This window comes from Hyperolius riggenbachi, chromosome 2, assembly GCF_040937935.1.
Source record: "Hyperolius riggenbachi isolate aHypRig1 chromosome 2, aHypRig1.pri, whole genome shotgun sequence".
NCBI lineage: Eukaryota > Metazoa > Chordata > Amphibia > Anura > Hyperoliidae > Hyperolius > Hyperolius riggenbachi.
Genome location: NC_090647.1, coordinates 480,634,466 through 480,647,383, shown reverse-complemented (window position 1 = coordinate 480,647,383; position 12,918 = coordinate 480,634,466). Strand labels below are relative to the sequence as shown.

At 46.6% G+C, this 12,918-nt stretch overlaps 1 protein-coding gene across 2 annotated transcripts in view; it reads right to left on the bottom strand.

The window, feature by feature from the left end:
- LOC137544906 (apoptosis-inducing factor 3-like) overlaps positions 1-12,918 on the bottom strand; it is a 234,219-nt gene that overhangs the window by 195,861 nt on the left and 25,440 nt on the right. The window contains exon 1 of one of the 2 annotated variants that reach the window (XM_068266006.1): positions 4,521-4,593. The exons of the other annotated variant lie outside the window; for it this stretch is intronic. The gene's annotated coding sequence lies outside the window, so the exon portion shown is untranslated. Of the gene's footprint in view, positions 1-4,520; positions 4,594-12,918 lie in introns of those variants that run through there. 2 annotated transcript variants of the gene reach the window in all.

Here is a 12,918-nt window from a genome sequence, read left to right as displayed (position 1 = left end):
AAGTGTATGTTACCACATGCTGATGTGTTATATTGTGTATGGCTGTGTCCTAACATCAAGAATTTCTGGCATGATATTATTATTATTTATTGTACTTATAAAGCTCCAACATATGACGCATCGCTTCACAGTAGATAAATGGGGTAACATACAAGATAGGACATACAAGGAGCTCATAACAAAACAAGATCACGCAAATGTATTTGATAACAGTAGTGGAGTGGTAAAAAATAGTCTGTTCTAGTCCGCGAGAGGGGTGTCCGACGGTGAAATTGCATAATAAAAGCTGGAAACCCCAAGTGGGAGAGCCATACCAGAGGCTTGCAATCTAAAGGGTGCGGGTATAGACAATAGGTGCGTCTGTTGAGAGGGCTAGCAAAACGTATTATAGTACTGATGCGGGGTAGGCGAGCATGATGGCTCGTTTGAAGGAATTAAGGGTGGGGGTGGTGGGAGCGAGTTCCAAAGAGTGGGGTCAGCCCTAGTGAAATCCTACAATCAGGGCCGGTTTAAGCAACAATGGGGCCCCAGGGCAAAATAAACCTGGGGGGCCCCCCCAACAGATACCCCGGAGAAGTGGCATTAAGGGACCTTTTTTGCAGCTGGTATAGTCAGGGTTTGAAGCCACAATCGGTCGGAGCTCCACATTCTGGCTACCCCAGCCTGCATGGGGGACAAGGGGTTAAAAAGTTTCAGGAGGGGGGACCCCACATAATTAAAAAAAAAAAAATTCCACTCTCTAAACATAAAAAAAAAAATTTGGAAAATGGGAAGAAAATGCCAGGGATCTTCATACAGCTATATTGCGGCTGTATAGCGATCCCTGGCCAAAGCGCTGCGGCTGCGTATGGACCCCCTGGAAACCCTGTCAGGAAATATATTGCTCTTTCTTTTGATACATGTAAAATTACACTACCATTAGGTACTAAAAGTGACATTTACCGCATTTAAAAGTATACTTTTTTCCTTCAAAACTTTAAAATCGATTTTCTCAAAAACTATAAGGTCTTTTTGAAAAATAGTTTTTTCCTCTTAATCCCAATGATCTCCTTAACATATCCTGCAAATTTAGGGTTTCTAGAATTTAAGGTGGATTTGCTATTAACCATTAAAGTCGGCTGGTTTTTAAATGTGTATTTTCTTTCCTTTGAAACTTTAAAATCGATTTTCTCAGGAACTATAAGGTCGATTTGACATTTTTTTTTCCTCTTGTAGCCACTGGGGGCCCCTACAAGCTCTGGGGCAGCTGCCTCCTTTGCCTCTATGGTAGCGCCGGCCCTGCCTACGATCGTGCATGGGAGTGAGATATGCACGGTGCGACTAGGCACAGGTTGTTGGAGGATCGGAGGGGGCGGGCTAGTAAGTGCCTGTGGATAAGATCGGAGATGTAGGTCGGGCAGGTCCTGTGCACTGATTTGTAGGCCAAGCACAGATTAACATGTTGAATCATATATAGCAAAGACGTGTGATGTAGCATTCAAGTTCTCCCCACTACTAACAATTTGCCCCTTCAGATTCAAAGGGCAAGAGTATTAACACAAATCCTAAAGTTAACACTCAACTGGCCCACCTAATGCTTATTGCAGCCTGAAAGACAATTTATACTTAAAGGGAACCTTAACTGTGAGGGATATGGATTTTTCCTTTTAAACCATACCAGTTGTCTGGCAGTCCTGCTGATCTCTTTGGCTGCAGCAGTGGCTGAATCACACACCTGAAACAAGCATGCAGCTAATACTGTCTGACTTCAGAGCACCTGATCTGTATGCTTGTTGAGGGTCTTTTTGCTAAAAGTATTAGAGACACAGGATCAGCAGGAGAGTCAGTACACTGGTATTATTTTAAAAGGAAAAAATCCATATCCTTCTCAGTTTACGTTTCCTTTAGTGGATCTACCTGTCGACTCCTAGAACATGGGATCTTAAAGGAGTCATCAGGCAATCGTAAAGAAAATAAGTGCTACTTACTGAGGGCTTCCTCCAGACCCAAGCTCCCAGCATGTCCCTCGCAGCATTTCTGCCCGCAGACGTTCGCCACAGCTCCGTCCCGCTCCCCGGCGATGACGTCAGGGCGACCTCCAAGTCGGCATATACTGCGCCTGCGCGAGCGGTGCTGTCAATCACCGCCACGTGGGCTGGAGTGGACTGCGCAGGCGCAGTAGTTCTTTTCCCGCACTGCTAAGTGTGCAACCAGCTTTACACTTCCTTAAACAGTAATACACCTGTTAAATTAAGTCTGTCAATAATTACTAATTACTGTATTTCAACATTAATGCAGAGTTTATGGTAAGTATGCAGTGTGGGGTATTGTACTGATTTTTAGCTAGACCTATATTTAACATTCACTCTCAAGCAACCAGAAACTACACTTATCCAGGCTTCCCCTGTATGTGGCATTAGCCAATACCCATTTGTGCCGGATAATGGGGGGCTTTACTGTACATGGCTCAAGCCAGTATGGAAAAGTAAGGAGTCTTTGGGCAAGGTATCTTAATGATCCTGGTCACCCGTAGAGCATTGCCCTAGAGCATTGCCCTGAAGTGCTTTGAGTCCACAAGGAGAAAAGTGTGATATAAATGTTATGTCGTATAGAATATAGCCTAGATGAACTGTAAACCTAAAAACTTCTATGAACTGCTAACCTACTGTGCCCCCACCCCACCACGTTCCATGTCCCCCATCTCCCGTGCTTTGGCAATAGCTGTATGATTCTTAGTCATGCCAATAAAGCTATCTTTGATTTTATTTGAAATAAAAAAACACCTCCAGAACTATGATGGCACTTCTTATTTTGGTCGCTAGATGTCGCCATGGTACTACATTCTCTGTCTGTTACCTGGTTTCCTTATTATGGTGTGAACTAAGTTCATCAAAGGACAACAGAAGCTGTTAGATCACATTTGTCAAATCAGATTATCTATTAAGGAAAATATCTGTTATGGTATTTGAACAACAGAAGGTGACATTGTTTAATCACCTTACTTTCTGTCCGTCTGAAAGCAGGAGTGCAACCTGTAAAAATATTATTATTATTTTATAGTGTAACGAATAATAAACGGCTGAATAGATAAAGGAATTTTTTTTTCAGAGCAGCTAAAAGGGAACCTGAGGTGAGAGTGATAAGGAAGCCGTCATATTTATTTCGTTTTAAACAATACCAGTTGCCTGGCAGCCCTGCTGATCTCTGGCTGCATTAGTATCTGAATCACACACCTGAAACAAGCTTGCAGCTAGTCCAGTCATCACTCAGAGACATCTGATCTGCATGCTTGTTCAGGGTCTATGACTAGAAGTATTAGACTCAGAGGATCAGCAGGAGAGCCAGGTAATGTGCATTGTTTAACCATTTCAGACCGCGGGTTGTTTTCACCTTATGGAGGAGAGAAATTTTCACATTTCAGCTCTTCTCCCTTTCATTTCCCAATAACTTTATCACTACTTATCACAACAAAATGATCTATACCTTGTTTTTTACGCCAACAATTAGGCTTTCTTTGGGTGGTACATTATGCTCAATTGTTTTATTCTAAATGCATTTTAATGGGAATAATAAGAAAAAGTGGGGAAAAAAATCACTATTTCTCAGTTTTTGGCGATTATAGTTTTCAAATAAAACATTCTACTGTGGATAAAAGCCACACATTTTATTTGCCCATTTGTCCCGGTTATTGTAATGTTTAAATTCTATCCCTAGTACAATGTATGGTGACAATATTTTATTTGGAAATAAAGGTGCATTTTTTTTTCAGTTTTACATCCATCACTATTTACAAGCCCATAATTCAATAGTAATATACCCTCTTGACATACATATTAAAAAAAAATTAAAATCCTAGGTAGGTGTATGCTGTAGGTGCAATTTACTATTTAGACACAAGATGTCATTGTGCATTATTTCCTAATACCGTACAATAAGTATGCTAAATAGGAAGTAATGTGTGGCTGTGTTACTTCGGAAAAGAGCCAACGGGAGTTAGCTCGGCAGCACCATTTGAGAATGATCACGGTTTGTGAACAAACACAGTGATTATCCTCCCCGGACAAGTACGGATTGGCTCAAGGGACTTCTGTCCCCTGCTACCAATCCCCCCTGTTGCCGGGACCATCTCGATCGCAGGCTTCTGCCCGCACAATTGAGCACACGGCCCCACAGACTTCACGGCCGTGAGTCTCGAGTCCCTTCGGCTGTAGCCGGAGCAGACGCGGACGTGAGACTCAAGTTCGTGCGGCAGTAATAGTTAAAAGAAAATAAATATGTCAGCCTCCATGCCCCCTTAACCTCAGGTTCCCTCAAAATAGTTAAATTGAACTTGTTAAGTTTCAGTTTTAACTATACCAGGCTATATGTTGCCACCAGTATATCAGGCTAAACAGGAAATCCCCAATTGCACTTTCTCCCTTGTTTTGTGGAGTCATGCTTTCTCAGGGTTTTGTTAATGGTTCAGGGTTTTCTTTTTTTGTTTAGCATTTCAAACAAGTGGTTACAAAGCAGCTGACAGCTCAACAATCTCCTGAACTAACCTTTCATTTCTTGAATCATATGATTCAGGCGACCAAATCCAGGGGACAGCAACGGCGACTGGCCTTATCTGAGTAGCAGCGCACAAATACCTAATCCAGACTCTGGTCCTCTCCTCTCCTCCACTGCAGCCTATCACCATGCAGCAGCATTTTTCCATAAGCTCCTAATGTCATGTTACATGCATCAGCCTACAGAGGGATGCTTCTTCGCCATTGAGATAGAGAAAGAGTGATGGCATTTTTCAGTGGGGGGCAGGGCTTAGCAATGAAAGCTGGTGAACATAAAGGCCCAGGACTGACTAACAAGAAGACACAGCAAGTGATTATACAATTACAGGAGAAGAGAATTTAAGAATATGTGATGTACACTAGAGGTCTCTTTTAATGCACCCTCAGGTGGAGGCACCATAATGTATGGCAAATAAATGCCTTGTTGTAGGCACTCCCCATCTTCATCCTCGCTGGGGCAGCTCTCCTCTGTGGCCCTGCATATGTAATTATGTAATAACATACTGCAGATCACAGAGAAGATGTGGCCAGTGGTGGATGAAGATGGATAGTGCATGAAGTCACAGGCTGACAGAGGAGCATACCCACCAGGACTGGTGAGGTGCTACACTGCCAAAGACTCTGCGGGTGCCCCAGGGACCATAGTTAAGTTGGGTGAGGTGACTTGCAGCCAACTAGGGGGCCCTCTGGGAGGAATTTTGCTTCAACCAAGGGTCCCCTATTGCCACTTTAGGGAAGGGGGTCCCAACTCTGGTCACTGTATCCTCATGAACTGGCAGCGTCGTCTATAGACGCCGTGCTTATTGCCTTCCGGTGTTCCGACACCGGCAGGCGAGCAGGGCTACGGCAAGATGGCTGCCGAAGCCCTGTACTGGAGACTATTTGTGTCTCCAGTACAGGGCTTCGGGCGCCATCTTGCCATAGCCCTGTCAGCGCGGGAGACGAGCAGGAGGAAGGTGGTCCCGGGAGCAGCGCGCCAGAGGCCGGAGACTTCTGCCAGGTGAGTAAATGCTTTCTTTTCCAGGTGAAATGTTTGCCCGCAATGCGTTTCTTTTCTGGTGAAATGTTTGCCCGCATTGCGTTTCTTTTCTGGGGAAATGTTTGCCCGCATTGCGTTTCTTTTCTGGTGAAATGTTTGCCCGCATTGCGTTTCTTTTCTGGTAAAATGTTTGCCCGCATTGCGTTTCTTTTCTGGTGAAATGTTTGCACGCATTGCGTTTCTTTTCTGGTGAAATGTTTGCCCGCATTGCGTTTCTTTTTTGGGGAAATGTTTGCCCGCATTGCGTTTCTTTTCTGGGGAAATGTTTGCCCGCATTGCGTTTCTTTTCTGGGGAAACGTTTGCCCGCATTGTGTTTATTTTCTGGGGAAATGTTTGCCCGCATTGCGTTTATTTTCTGGGGAAATGTTTGCCCGCATTGCGTTTATTTTCTGGGGAAATGTTTGCCCGCATTGCGTTTCTTTTCTGGTGAAATGTTTGCCCGCGTTGCGTTTATTTTGTACTGACATGTTGCCCGCATTGCGTTTATTTTGTACTGACATGTTGCCCGCATTGCGTTTATTTTGTACTGACGTTTGCCCGCATTGCGTTTATTTTGTGCTGACATGTTTTCCCGCATTGCAATTATTTTGTGCTGACATGTTGCCCATTGCGTTTATTTTCTGGTGTCCTGGGTAACTGTTACTGCATTTATTATTTAATGGTCATAGATGGCTATGTTTGCTGCAAAGTCTTGTTTGTCCACATCATGGCGCAAACACTGCTTTCTTATGCCTCGCTGTTACATCATTACGTTAGCTCCGCCCATACAATGTCATGGCCACGCCCATTTGCGCCCCCCCCAGTCTTCATCTCTGCGCGCACCTCAGTCCTCCGCCCCCCCCCCCCAAGTCCCAGGTTGGACCCACAAAAATTTGGTCACTCTAGTTAAGCATGTGATGACATCATCATATTTATTCAGCTTGTGATGATGAGAGGGGACACTTCTTCACCAGATACTTTAATCTTGCCCCCACAAAACAAACTTAAATAGCTCACCTTTAAATTCTGCACCTCCACAATCAAATCTATTATGTGTGAACACTTCCCTGTTCGATGGTCAGAATTGTGAATCCTGTGCATTTATCAGAACACAGAAGCAAAGAAAAGGCAAACAAAAAAAACCCTCTATCAAACAGCAGTAAGCCTCATAAGCAGCTTAGTAAACAGTGGACATCATGCAAGCATTACAAAAAAGCACAAAACCTAATCCGTTAGTCAATTGACAAGATGGTTGACTAGATGGCCTAGTCCTGTTGGTGAGTGGAAGAATGTGGAGGGAGTTTAGGAGGCTGACCGCTGCGGCGAAGAAAAAGTTAATGTGTCTTGCGGTCCTGGTATAGATGGCACAAAACCTCTGGCCCAATGGAAATGGGCTGAGGAAGCAGTGACCTGGGTGGGAGGGGTTATTTGCAATCCTTAGTGCTCTAAGTCGCAGTCTGGTGTTGTAGAGGAGGGCAAGTAAGGGGAGGGGTCTGCCAATGATTCTCACCGCTGACTTGATGACCCTCTGGAGTTTTGTCTGTCACTGGCTGTGGCACCTGCATACCAGACTAAGATGGAAGAGCAGAGGATTGATTCAATGGTGGCGGAATAGAAACTCGTTAGAATCTCTTGGGCCTTGCCGAACTTCCTCAGTTGGTGGAGGAAGAAGAGTCTCTGCTGGGCTTTCTGCTGGCTTGCAACGATGTTGGGCTTCCTGCTGAGATCACTGGAGATGGTAGTGCCCAGGAGGCGGGCGCAGGATACTCTAGCCACTTCAGCACCATTGATATAGATTGGAGGAGGAGAGGAAGCAGACTTCCTAAAGAATCCAGTGAAGGGCAGCACTCAACATTGGCAGCAATCTTACCTGAGGTGAGAGGGATTGGAGGCTGGCTATGGTATATTTATTTCCTTCTTAACAATTCAAGTTGCCTGGCAGCCTTGTTGATCTTCTGGCTTAAAGGGACTCCGAGCTCACAAAAAAAAGGAAAGTTGTACTCACCAGGGGCTTTCTCCAGCCCAGTGCTGGTCGGGAGGTCCCACGCCGGCGTCCTGGCTCCTCTCCTTCTCCCCGCTCCGGTATGGCTAACAGGCCGCAGCCCGGGCGACACTCGGTAGAGTGTCGGGCTGCAGCTTCCGCGTATGACGCGGATTACGTCACACGCCGGCCGCCTCGCGTCATCACGTCGGCCGGCGTGAAAGTACTGTGCATGCGTGCTTTAATCGCGCATGCGCAGTACTTTCACGCCGGCCGCCGTGATGACGCGAGGCGGCCGGCGTGTGACGTAATCCGCGTCATACGCGGAAGCTGCAGCCCGACACTCTACCGAGTGTCGCCCGGGCTGCGGCCTGTCAGCCATACCGGAGCGGGGAGAAGGAGAGGAGCCAGGACGCCGGCGTGGGACCTCCCGACCAGCACTGGGATGGAGAAAGCCCCTGGTGAGTACAACTTTCCTTTTTTTTGTGAGCTCGGAGTCCCTTTAATTAGTGTCTGAGTCAAAGCATGGAACAAGCATATGGCTAATCCAGTAAAACCTGAGTCAGAGTACTTGATCTGCTGCATGCTTGTTCAGGGTTTATGGCTAAAAGTATTAGAGGCAGAGGATCAGCAGGACTGCCAAGCAACTGGTGTTGTTTAAAAGGAAATAAATAAGGCAGCCTTTATATCCCTCTCAACTCAGGTTCCTTTTAACATCTAGTCCCTGAAATCGGAAAGGTGGACCTTTTTTCCAGGAGTGCTGAATGACCTAATTATGGCCGTGTACATAGTTGGAGGAAAGCACAATGATGGGTCATTTTAGGATGGCAAGGAAGCTCTAGTGACTTTGAATGTAGTTAAAGGACTTACAAACTGAAATTATTAAAAAAGTTAAATACCTTTTTAAATTCTTTATGTATGGAGGACACCATCGACGCCCTCCCATTCATTCCGCCTAGCCCCCCGGGCGGGTCCCGACCCCTCCGAACAGGTTGGGTTAAAATTCCCTCCTCAATATGGCCGCCACAGATGGCCGTGGCTGCGCAGTCCGCATAGACGCGATTGCGGCTGCGCAGCTCTAGGGCCTCCCCCCGCCGCGTCATCAATCCATGACTGATTGAAGACGCGGCGGGAGGAGGCCCTAGAGCTGCGCAGCCGCAATCGCGTCTATGTGCAGCCGTGGCCATCTGTGGCAGCCATATTGAGGGAGGAATTTTAACCCGACTCGTTCGGAGGGGTCGGGACCCGACCGGGGGGCTATTGAAGTGGGGGCAAGGCGGAATGAATGGTAGGGCATCAATGGCGTCCTCCATACATGAAGAATTTAAAAAGGGATTTAACTTTAATACATTTCAGCTCGTAAGTCCTTTAAAAGTTAAAATACAGTTTTTAAAGAGGAACCTTAAACGGACTCAGAGCTGTAAAGTAACAAAGATTTTATACATACCTGGTGCTTCCTCCAGCCCCATGTGCTCCGATCGCTCCCATGCTGCCGTCCTCCGCTGCCCACAACCTCGGGAACTGGGTCCCGTCACTGACGTTAGTTGTGACCAGCTACGCAGGAGAAGTTGTGCTCTTTGCGTATATCTCCAGCAGCTGCTGGAGAGATACGTAGAGTGTGCACTTCTCTTACGCCAGACTGGCTCGACCGACGGAATTGCGGGAACCCAGTTCCCGAAGCTGCGGGCAGCAGAGGACAGCGGCGTGGGCGTGATCCAAGTGGATGGGGCTGGAGAAAGTCCCAGGTATGTATAAATCTTTGTTATTTTACTGCTCTGGTACACTTTAACTCAGGATTAAACGTCATCCCAATGAATGGCTGATACCCCTTTTTCCCCAAGAGAAATCTGAACCTTTTCTTGAATACATCATCAGGGACATCTGTGTGGCTGATATTGTGGTGAAACCCCTCCCACAGTGTGATGTCATTACCATGGCCATGACAATAAGGACAGTTAGTGCTGACCTTTTTTTTTTTTTTTTTTTTTTTTTTTTTTTTTTTTTTTTTTAATATTCCTGCCAGCATTAAAGATGCTGGCAGGCTCACAGTGGATCAAAAAACACAAACAAATTACATGACTTTTTCCGCCTACAACTTTTTTGGTAAAGTTCCTCTTTAAGTACACCTAAAGTGTAGTTCTCTTCTAGAAACTAACCTCTATTAACTATTCAGCCACTGCCATATGCCACTGGAAATGTCCAATGTACCACACACAAATAAGACCCTTCTAGGATGTGTGCACAGAGAGGTCCTCTCTCTAGTGACGCTCAAGCAACCTATCAAAAGGTCTGATAGCGAACTCCATAAGCAGTACTGAAAAACTGAGGCCTGAAGATTCTAAATGCAGATCGGTAGCTATAACAGTGCCTAATGGCTTCATGAACAGCTATTACTGGTATCTGTCACAGTTGGAGCCATATGGTGTGCATTATTGATTTTTAAAATACATAACTGGTCTAAAGACTTTTTTCATATACTGGTACTTGAAGTTCAGTTTAACTCAAACTTAAAGGGGAACGGAAGTAAGAGGTATACAGAGGCTGCCATATTTATTTCCTTTTAATCAATACCAGTTGCCTGGCATAGGTAGCCATAGCCCCTGAACAAGCATGCAGCAGATGAGGTGTTTCAAACTTTAACCACTTGCCGACCGCACACTCATACCGTGCGGCGGCAAAGTGGTCGCTGGAGGACCAGCGACGCACATCTGCGTCGCCAGGTGCCTCCCTAATTAATCAGGAAAGGCCGCTCGCGCGAATGGCCGTTTCCTGTTAGATCACAAAGCGGGTCTTCGTGAATAGCCTGCGAGCCGCTGATCGCGGCTCGCAGACTAAATGTAAACGCAGGAGACGTTTGTCTCCTTTGTTTACATTGAACGGCGCTGCTGCGCAGCAGCGCCATAAGGCAGATCGGCGATCCCCGGCCAATCAGCGGCCGGGGATCGCCGCCTTGTGACAGAGGGCATCCTGTCACAGGCTGCACAGGACGGATAGCGTCCTGTGCAGCCCCGATCACCAGGGGGGACAGGTAGGAGAGGGAGGGGGAATTTCACCACGGAGGGGGGCTTTGAGGTGCCCCCCCCCCGCAACATGCCAGCCAGCAGGAGCGATCAGACCCCCCGCTACACATCGTCCCCATAGGGGGGAAAAAGGGGGGCGATCTGATCGCTCAGCATGCACCCTGATCTGTGCTGGGGGCTGCAGAGCCCACCCAGCACAGATCACAAAAAACAGCGCTGGTCCTTAAGGGGGGGTAAAGGCTGGGTCCTCAAGTGGTTAAAGTCAGATCTGACAAGACTAGCTGCATGCTTGTTTCTGGTGTTATTCAGATACTACTGCAGAGAAATAGACCAGCAGGGCTGCCAGGCAACTGGTATTAATTAAAAGGAAATAAATATGGCTGCCTCCGTATCCCTCTTACTTCAGTTCCCCTTTAACTAAATCCTGTAGTCAACTTCATAAGATACTTTATATATAATATATGGTCTGTTTGTCTATTGCACTTAGTGGTGCTTCTCAGTAGTGTTCTCGCTCTAATCCTGTTGCACAAGCCATAAAAGAGATATAGCCAGCAGTTTCGGGATAACCTTATCGTAAACGTGTTTCTGTTCCAGATTCTGGCATAAAGCCAAGCTATAGAACAGGACATGTTGTACTTTAAATAGTGCTTGATAAGGTACATGGTATGCGCTGCAATTTAATCGTTTGCCTTTTGTGTGAAGGTCCACAGAGTAGCCTCATCCATTGAACAGAATGTCTCTTTTGCCAGTAGGGATCAGTCACATACATAACTGTCTATTTTGCAGTAGTGGTTCCTTTTGTATTCCACAGCCTTCCATGTTTTAGGGCTGTCATAGTTGAGGCCATATTTACCATAGTCAAGATCGATGAAAGATCCATTTAAAAGAATTGGATTGTCTGTTGACTGGGAGTGGAGTCTTCAAAAGACCAATCCTAATCTCTAAAGAAACAGCCTGAATGTGTAAGTAAACATCGTTCAGTCCTGCACATGACACGCCATTGGTTTGTAGATGATCAATAAAGTCAAAACCGTACTTGAAATTGCTGGGAATAAAAGATCAACAGCTGCACCATTCAACGTGTACATTGTTTTGTCCCCTCTGTCCAATCATTTACCAATGAAGAAATCAGATGCCTTTAACCTTCCTGGCGGTAACCCCGAACGTAGTTCGGGGTAAGCCGCGCAGGAGGTTTTCTCCGGCCCTGCTCGGCCGATTTTCTTAATTTTTTTTTTTGCTGGACGCAGTTAGCACTTTGCTAGCTGCACCAGCACACCGATCGCCGCCACCCCGTGCCCGATCGCCGCTATCCGTCGCGGCGCGCGGCCCCCCCCCCCCCCCAGACCCCGTGCGCTGCCTGGCCAATCAGTGCCAGGCAGCGCCGAGGGGTGGATCGGGACTCCCAATGACGGAAATCCCGTTCTTTTTCCATAGCTGTGGAAAAAGCATCATCGCCGCTTATTGGCTGCCTGCAAAGGCGCCAATAAGCGAGGGGAGGAGACCGAACAGCGCGGCCGAGCACCGTGCGGTGCTCGGCTGTGCTTGACCCGAACACGCCAATGTTCGGGGAATAACGAACCGTGCCGAGCACTGTTCGATCAACACTATCCAAAACCCGTCGGTTTTTTTAGATTTCTACTACCTACTGTAAGTGACAACCAGGGCTGGGCCGAAGCAGAGGCGAGAGAGGATCCAGTGCGCAGTGTAGTAGGGGGCGAACAACTCACTCAGCTAGCATTCCCCTATTGTGTTTGAAGCAGAGAAAAATAAGAAAATGGGATACATGGCAGTGACTGCAAGCCAGATAACTAGAGATTAAGGTGTTGGGGGCCCTGGGGAGCCTCTTAGTCTAAGAGCAAGCAGTGTGTGATCGCTGGGGTGGGAGGGATGAAGGGGCACACTGTAGTGTCTCAGCTTTGGGTGTTGGAGGACCTTTCCCTGCCTCTGGTGACAACTGCATAGAAGAAAGGTAATTTGTGGCTTATACTTCTAATTTTTATGTGTTTACATGTATTTTAAATTTTACAATTTTCTGCGATAGTCCTTTAAGTCAAACACAGCTCTTGTTCAGCTTCTGCTTTGTCCAGGAACAGTAGTGTAACAAAAAAACCCTGACAAGTCGGGTCTTACATCACGTCTCTACTCAATTAATCTGTTGCGACAGGGCCCAATTGACCTGCAACGCACTTACTTGGGGCTCTGTACTCAGATGCCCTTACAGGTAGCTTGTCTGCAGCACACAACATGTTTTGTGCTTGTGCTGCTTGGCGCTTATTTTACACATCTGTTAACTATAATAGATTTATAGTGCATCCAAGTTTATCTCCCTTCCCTATAAACATCCCTGGCAGCTATTGCATCATGCTGCT